We start from the raw sequence: 8,069 nt of genomic DNA, 5'->3' as shown, positions 1-8,069 counted from the left end.
AGGCTTAAATCCTGATTGTGGGAAATACTAAGAGAGATTTGACATCTGCAAGTGGAAGTGGCCTCTGCTGTGTGATTCATCTAAAACACAGATCAGGTGAGCAAGAGATCCCCTGGAGGGTGTTCCTGCTTGCTCGTCAGCAGGGCTTCTGGCAGTGTCTGCTGCTTCTCTGCACAGTTTCCCTTCCAACCACAGACCTGCCTTGAAGTTTCTGAGATACAATAGCACACTTCTGCAACTAGGCTATTTGCTCCTAAATATGCATGGTTTTTCAAATGCCTCAGTAAAAATACTTTCAAACACATTTGCTGTTAAAAAGGATCTTTCTGATCAAATAATAGTGTTTTTTCAGAGGTCTTCTTCACTCTTCTTAGCCATATGCAGTAAACACTGGGATTTTTCACTTTCTGTGGTAGTGAATGGTATTCAGCAGTTTGACTTTGCTAGAGGATCTGGCTACAGACACCAAGCTGAGAGAAAACCTCTCAAAGTCAGACAACTTTAGTAACAGCAAAGGAAACTGAGAGAATAGCACAACGTTAAAGCATTTATTATTCATTAGTTGATGCCCAGGGGAAAAAAATCTGACCAGTTTTTGGACTTCATAAACTGCATCTGACTTTGCCAGACCCTGGCTGGACTTGGGGCAGAGATCCTGTAGATGAAGTGCTTGATCTCCTCTATCTTTGCCCAAAAGGGACATTCCCTGTGTACCAGATTTCTCTCCTGCATGGCCCTCCCCCTCCTCTCTCCAGCCCTGCTGAGTGTTTCAGGCTGGAATCTATTGTCCCAGCTGCACCTGAGCCCATCTGACAGGAAAAATGGCAGGTAGCCATCCTTCTGCAGAGCAGTAACCTTAACCTCCTTCTTCACTCTGCTGGGAGAGCAGAGTGCAATGAACAACAGTTTGGCTGCATTGCTGAAAGCTGTGGCCTTAGGGGAGCTAACTTCTTGTTGTTGTTAGGTTTGCTTCCAGCAGAATGGTTCCCAGTTGGCTTCATTGTGCAATTGTACAAATCCTGATGCCAGCATAAATAAGGAGTGATGGAAAAGCCAGCAACACAAGCAGAGCAGAGGTTTCTTCTCTCATCAGCTGTGCTGGCTTAGGCCATCCACAAATGTTTGTGGGATGCCTGCTCCAAGAAAAGATTGATGCAGCTATGTCAGCTGTAGAACCCTGTGAGATGATTATCCAGATTCTCCTGCAGTTCTGCACATATCCTAGCATGGGTTGCTCCTCCCTGTACTGCACTCTGCTCCATTTCTGTGTGCTGCATTGTTTTTAAATATTTACACAGCACTAGCTGGAGGAGAGTGCTTCCAAGAGGAAGGAGTCTGTAACGCCTAATCATCTGCTGAACAGCACCAAATCATCACAACCTTGGACAATCAACCGACTGATTTTGTGTTATTTATGTTGCCCTGTAGCCTACATTTCAAAACCTGAAATGTATGCATTGGAAAAGCTGACAACAATTCATTCTGCTCAAGCTGTTTAATAACGCTGCACAGCCTTTGTTTGAAAAGCTTGCTTTCAAGGAAGGGAATTTAACCAACTTCCAGACTAACTTCTTCCCCAGTTATGGTGAACAAAAAGCCTTTGAAATATTCAGAATCTGGTCTAAGCTAACAAGTCAAGGAAATAAGTGTTAAGACCTGAACTCCTGCTTGACACTCTATTTGTAGTTTATCCAGTGGTAATGAGCCAGATTCTTGCCTAGTATAAATGGACATCAATCTACTTAAGCCATGCAAGAATGTTGATTTGTGCTTGCTACAAATCTGACCTTTATTTTGGTATTTCATGGTAAGCTCCAATCCTCTTTGCACTGCTCATTTATTGAAATGGAATTAGATTTACTAAGGTATGCTCTGACAGAATGGATTGTTTTTCCCTTAAGTGTTTCTGCCAGGGATAAGATGGTGGTCTATTTCAATGTAGTAGTGTTAATAAGTTAGTTTTCCTGATGGAAAGTCAGAAATGATAGTATCATTCATTATAATGCCACATATTTTTTATTCTCAATGATACATCAAGTAAGTACAATATGCTCTACCAATTACAACCTCCTTCTAGGAAATCTGAGATAAATCTGCAGAAGGGAGCTTGAAATAAGTTCAGCTAACAAGCAATTGAATAAAAGCTTAAATATACAGAGCCAAATAATTTCCTGAGAGTGTATTGGAATGAATGTACCCTTATGTTTGTTTAATTGAAACTACATTGCTCCAAATGACCTTATGTGCTTTAAGTCCACAAACCCTGCACTGAGGCTTAGTGCACCGCACAAAGCCAGACTTACCAGGAGGTGATAATCAAGAATTTAATTTATTAGTTTAAATATAACACTCTCAATTTTTGACCATGCTAACTCATGCTAAATACAGCTTACCACTGCAAAGAGCCATGCTGAGGAAATTGCGTGTAAGATTACACTACTGTGAAGTGCTGAGTAGGGGTGCTACACTCCAAAGGCGGAGCTCATGTAGGAGGCAGCAGCCTGTTTGCTGAATTCCATTTCACCAGGTAACATCTTTCGCTGCCGTTTTCAGTCTGCACTGATTTCTGATTAGCTCCCTGGTGATGACTGAAGTAGTTTGCATTGAATTGTTTACAACCTGGCCAGCAGGTAAAGACTTCTCTAACCTGACACACACCCATAGGGATCTGACATAGAAACATTAAGCTTGGTGTGAAGGAGGTGTGAATGGCGTTGTACAAGTGTGAAATCATGAAAGGACAAGAAGGGACAAAGGAATGGCATATGCAGCTTCTGAAGGCACCAGGGTCTGGAAAGCCAAGGGCTGCCTCCCGGGTGGATCTCAGATGTGTGCTGGAGGCAGTTTTTCTCCAGCCACGTCTCCTAGGTGGACCTGGGACCTGTGCTGCAGCTTTGTCTTCAGCCCCATCTCCTGGGTGGACTGCAGACCTGTGCTGCAGCCTTACTCCAAGCCTTGTCTCTGGTCCCATGCCAGGTACTCCTCAGTGTCCTCTGGACCTGATTAATTAACTTTGCCCTGTTTGGGACTGTTGATGGACCCTGTTATCAGTATCCAGGTCTGCGTGCTGTCTTTAGGGACCGCACCCCATCGGTGAAGGCCCTGCCTGCGCTGGGCCATCCTCACCTCCTGGCTTGCACTGCCGGGTCTCATCCAGGCTATGTGGTCACGTGCCTGTCCGTCCCCATTACGTGTGAGAGGAGTGATAAAGCTGTGAGCCAAAGCTGGCCTGAAATCCATCTAGAACAAAATATGCTTTCCCTTCTATGTGGTTTTACGTTGAACTTTGCAACGTGATCTGACTGTAAGTGAAAGAAACACCCGGGATAATGCTGATCTGATAGAAAGGTGCAGGGGTGTTTGTGCCCTGATAATATGCAAAAAGAAATCGTAGTGGTTCATTTTGGAGGGTAGCGGGTGCTTGATGATCTGGGCATGAGATTCTTCACGGCAGGGGGAGGATAAGATGGAGAGGTGCAATAGGCAGAGGAGCAGAGTTTCAAGCAGCAGTTCATTTCAGGTTGCTTTCATCTGGTGGCTGATTGCATTGTTTTCATTTTCACGTGTGATACAGCCGCGACCTGTGCGGGCAGCGCGGGGCTCGGCACGCCACGGCACCGCAGCTGACGCAGGGGCTCCAAGGCGGGCGGCTCAGCACCGCCCCGGCACTGCCCCGCGCGCTGGGGGTCCCCGGGCCCCGCCACTGACGCACCCCCGCGTCGCGTCGCAGCCCCCCGCCCCCGCAGCGCCGCGGCACCGGCCCTGCGCGCCGGGGATGAGCGGCCGCCGCCGCCCGTCACCAAGCCAGGCGGGCCTAGGCAGCGCGAGCGGGGACGGCGGCGGCCGCCGGCGCCTCCATTCCCCAGCTGCGGAACCGTCCTTCGCAGCGCCGCGTCCGACCCTTCCCGCCCCGCTCCCCGGCCGGCCCGGGCGCGCACGGGGCGTTGCTGGGGCAGCCGCCGCTCAGCCCGGGCGCTCTGGGCGCACGGCCCCGGTGAGCCGCCCCGCAGCCCGCCCCGTGCGCGCCGCTCGCCTCCTGCCAGCTGCGGTACCGGGGTCCGGGGGTGCCGTCGGTGCCCCTCCCGCGTGCACTTGCACAGTGACCTTCTTTGTCGCCACCTTTTTAGCAGCCCCAAGAAAGGAGGTTATTCTTATAAAACAATCCTTTATTTGCGTCTTATTTTCATCATTCCGGTGAATATATGGCCTGCTTAAATAGTTCAACCTATTGTCGATGCGTCCTTATACTGCACATTATAGCGGATTTTTTGTCTATTTCCCGTACACTTATCTTTTTGGACTTCTGACACATTTAAGCAACAGGCACCTTCAAGACACTCAAGCTAACTTAACTTGAATAAGCTAAACAGCTAAATCAAATATAAGTTTGGGTGGGTTTTTTTTTCTTTCTTTTCCATTCTTAATCTTCTTTCCTCTCTAAGAGAACACTTGGCAAATAACAGCTATCCCGCCAGCTGGTGTTACTCAGTATCATTATCCTCGCTTTCTGGCAGATACTTTCTGTTCATGTGAGGTTTTTCCTGAAGATGTTAGCATTTTCATCAGTAGTGTCCTGATTTGACAGAAGGTCCACAGCGCCCAGTTCTTCACCCTTGTAACATAATTCACCCATTCGCTCAAGGGTGCAGGGAATGCTGACAGGTGGGCAGTGCTACACGGCTAACTGCTTGGTGGGGCGCAACTATGTTCATACTTAGCAGAAAGTTTCATAGCCCTTGTTTCAAGCATGATGCTGAAAACTGTCCTAAAAAAACCCCAAGACAGATACTTGAAATCACTTGTAAAGACTAGAGAAGCTTGTTTCGTGGCATCTCAAGTTTGTTTCTGTCCCCAGCATACAGCAATGTAAAAGTGATATTTTGTGATTGGCCTGGATTTGAAATATATGCATTTTAGACAACTGATAATTTCAGATCACATACAGAGGAAATAACATTCTCTGAGTTTAGTTTGTCTAGCTCACATTACTGTGTTAGGAAACAGTAACTGTTCCATGACCAGCTGAGTCATTAAACAATGAGCTCCTCGAGTTAAACGTCTCCATCTACCGGACACATTTAAGCTTCTAGAAAGGAAATTGTTATCAATGAGATTACTTTGCCTAGAATAAATCATGTCAAACAAGCTGATTCCAGCTCTGATTTTGTAACTGCTCTTGTCTATAGCAGAAAAGCCACAGATGCCAGATACATTGGTTTTAGAAAGACTTCCAGACCATCCCACACAACCATCGTTCTCTCAAGCAAGTCCAGAAAGGATGAGTGCACAAGTCCGGGTGTAAACCGGACCTACAGGGTACTTAGCAAGACTACATCATTAACTTGGCTGGACGCATCAAGCAGAATTCTGCAAGAGTATCTCCATGGCACCAATTCGATATTTTCATTAAATTATTTGGATGGCAGAACAGACAACTTGCTTACCAAACCCACGGACTGGCAGGGGCAGAAAGAGTTGAAGGATAGGGCCAGGATCTCCACAAGCCTGGCAACTTACCATGAGTGTGACTTGTGGAAACAAACTTCACAGCCCGTGGAAAGTTATAAAGCAGGTGTGCTTGGTGCAGCGCTGAGCACAAGGGCAGTCATTCCTCCTAACTTGCACACCTAGTTCAGCTCACAGTGCACATTAATACAGTTCCGTTGGTTAGATCCGCCCAAAGGCTACACCTCCTAATTATTTATTGGTTAGTTTCTTCCCCGCTTCGATTTAAAGGTACAGCTCCTTTTTAATTCACTACGCATGCTCTGCGAGCGGGGGATCCGCCTCCTTCGGGGGGGCCATTTGAGTAGGAGGTCGCGATCTCCCACTACAATTACCTTTACCCTTCTTTTTCTCATATTTCTAGTATCCTTGAGTCTTATCTCTTCAGCAGTTTGTTTTTCACAGTTAGCACGTCTTTGTCAGAAGGCTCCTTATGTACCTTCTTGAGCTCATCTGCATCAGTGCTAACAGCCCCCTCCTTGGACAACGGGGCTCCTGCTTGCATACTGATGGTTCCCATTATCTATGCAATTCCTGCCTGCGGCAGAGTTTTAGGTTTCTTGCTATATTATTTTCCGTATCAGGCGGAAAGGGAGTGACGTGCTTTCCCTCTGTGCAGAATTACCAACATCACAAATGCAGGCTGTAGAATTGCTGGTCTGATCGCATCACTGTGTGAACAGACTTGGTGGTTAGCACGGGTCACAACACAAACGGGAGGCAGCCACGCCACTACAAAAAAGGCAAAGAGCACCGGTGGCTATATAAAAAGGAATATCGTTTGCCAGGCAAATGAAGCTATTCTTCTGATGTGCTTGGGGCTAGTAAACCTTCAGTTAGAGTATTGTATTCGGCTTTGGCCAGAACAGAGAATTAAGAGGTTTTATGAGGAAACACTGGAGGGATTGGAGTGGTTTACCCTAGGGAAAGGGGAGTCCCAGTAGGAGGGCCCTAAATACATGCACTGTATTTCTGAAGGAAAGGGCAGTAAACTCACCTGCTGAAGAGACTCAGTGGGCAACAGAGATCTGGGCTGGATGTTAGAAACGGCTTTCTCATGATGCAGATTAAAAAAACAGCAAGAGAGATTGCCATGGGGTACAACAGCCTTGTTTTTCGATTTTTTGAAGCGCAGATTGGACAAGTGTCTGTTAGAAATTACATAAATATAATTGATCCTGCTTTTTGGGTGTGAGGAAGGAGACAATTCTCATCCCTGCTCTTCTGATTTTCCTGTTTGGAGCCAAAGGTGGTAATCTAGACATCTAAGTTAGATGTCTACATTATACATTGTCAATACCAGCTAATTATCACCCCGAGAGTCTTGCTTTCCATTTCTGTTTAATGTATCATTGGGAAAAAATCTTAGTGTTTAATAATTCAAATCAGAAGCAGCTATACAGTAGGCTGGCACCACACTATGCAAACTTGATTTGCTCAAACCTGTGTTTTCCCGGTCCTAGGCTTCTTCTGAACACACACCGCCATCTCTGTAAATGTCTAAGTGCCTGATGATTGAGACCTGTCTGTCAGACATGAGGATAATTCAGTTCACTTAATAAAGGCCATATTGGAACAGCTATTTAACTTACTGCAGAAAGTACGCTGGATGAAAAGGGGAAAGGAAAACTCACACAAATATTACTCATTCAGAAAATGCTAAAACCAAGCAGCCTTTGATTATCTGACCTCTGCAGATGGCCTGTAATTAAGCCTCTTAATTCTTTAAACACACTTCACTTAATAGGATTAGTCATATGCCTTGTCCATGGCTGGACTGAAAAACTGTTGTTGAGCACAGCTGATTAAAAATTTGCAATGAAGACACTTGCTGGTGGAATATTGTGTTATATTTTCTGAGTCTTTTCCAAACAGTTCTAGTCCCAAGTAATTTCCTAATGTGGAGATCTTTAATAAAAATAAAACTTAGTGAAGTTCTCACTTTAAAAGGTATATGCAGAAAGAAAGAAATTGATCTGAACTTTTACAGAAGCAGAAATTCTTCTGTGTTCTTGGGAGAATTGAGAGGAGTTATTTTGGGTTTTGGTTTTAGATGTCATGCACAGAATCAGACAGATCAGAGAGTTACAAAAAAAGGAAGAAACATTTTCTCTCTTGGTCTTTTCATTTAACAGAAATACCAGTTTGGCTTAAAAGCATAAAAGTTGTTTCTTCTTTTGTTGCTGACAGACTAGCTGTACTTGGGAATCCTGGCAAGCCTAGTCTGGATCAGTTTATCACCCTGTAAGTGTATGCAAAGGTGATGAAAAGTGATCACAATTTGGGAAGCAATTTAAGACACAAGGAGGACAGAGCTGTAGCCATATGTGGCATGGAGGTCCCTGTTTATTGTTGCATATCTGCCAGAAAAAGAGACTGGACCACATCAAAGCATCACACTGACTGTATAACATATGCCACATCTGGTTTTAAGTGCCATGGGTGTTACATGGGAATCTTGATGCAGCTCAGCATTGCTTGCTACTGCCCTATAAAATGTCTGCAGCACAACTTACACAATGCTATTATTTCTCTCACTGGCCCTAACACAGATGTAAATGCCC

Source organism: Falco rusticolus, chromosome 10, assembly GCF_015220075.1.
Source record: "Falco rusticolus isolate bFalRus1 chromosome 10, bFalRus1.pri, whole genome shotgun sequence".
Classification (NCBI taxonomy): Eukaryota; Metazoa; Chordata; class Aves; order Falconiformes; family Falconidae; genus Falco; species Falco rusticolus.
This window is presented reverse-complemented; position numbering follows the sequence as displayed.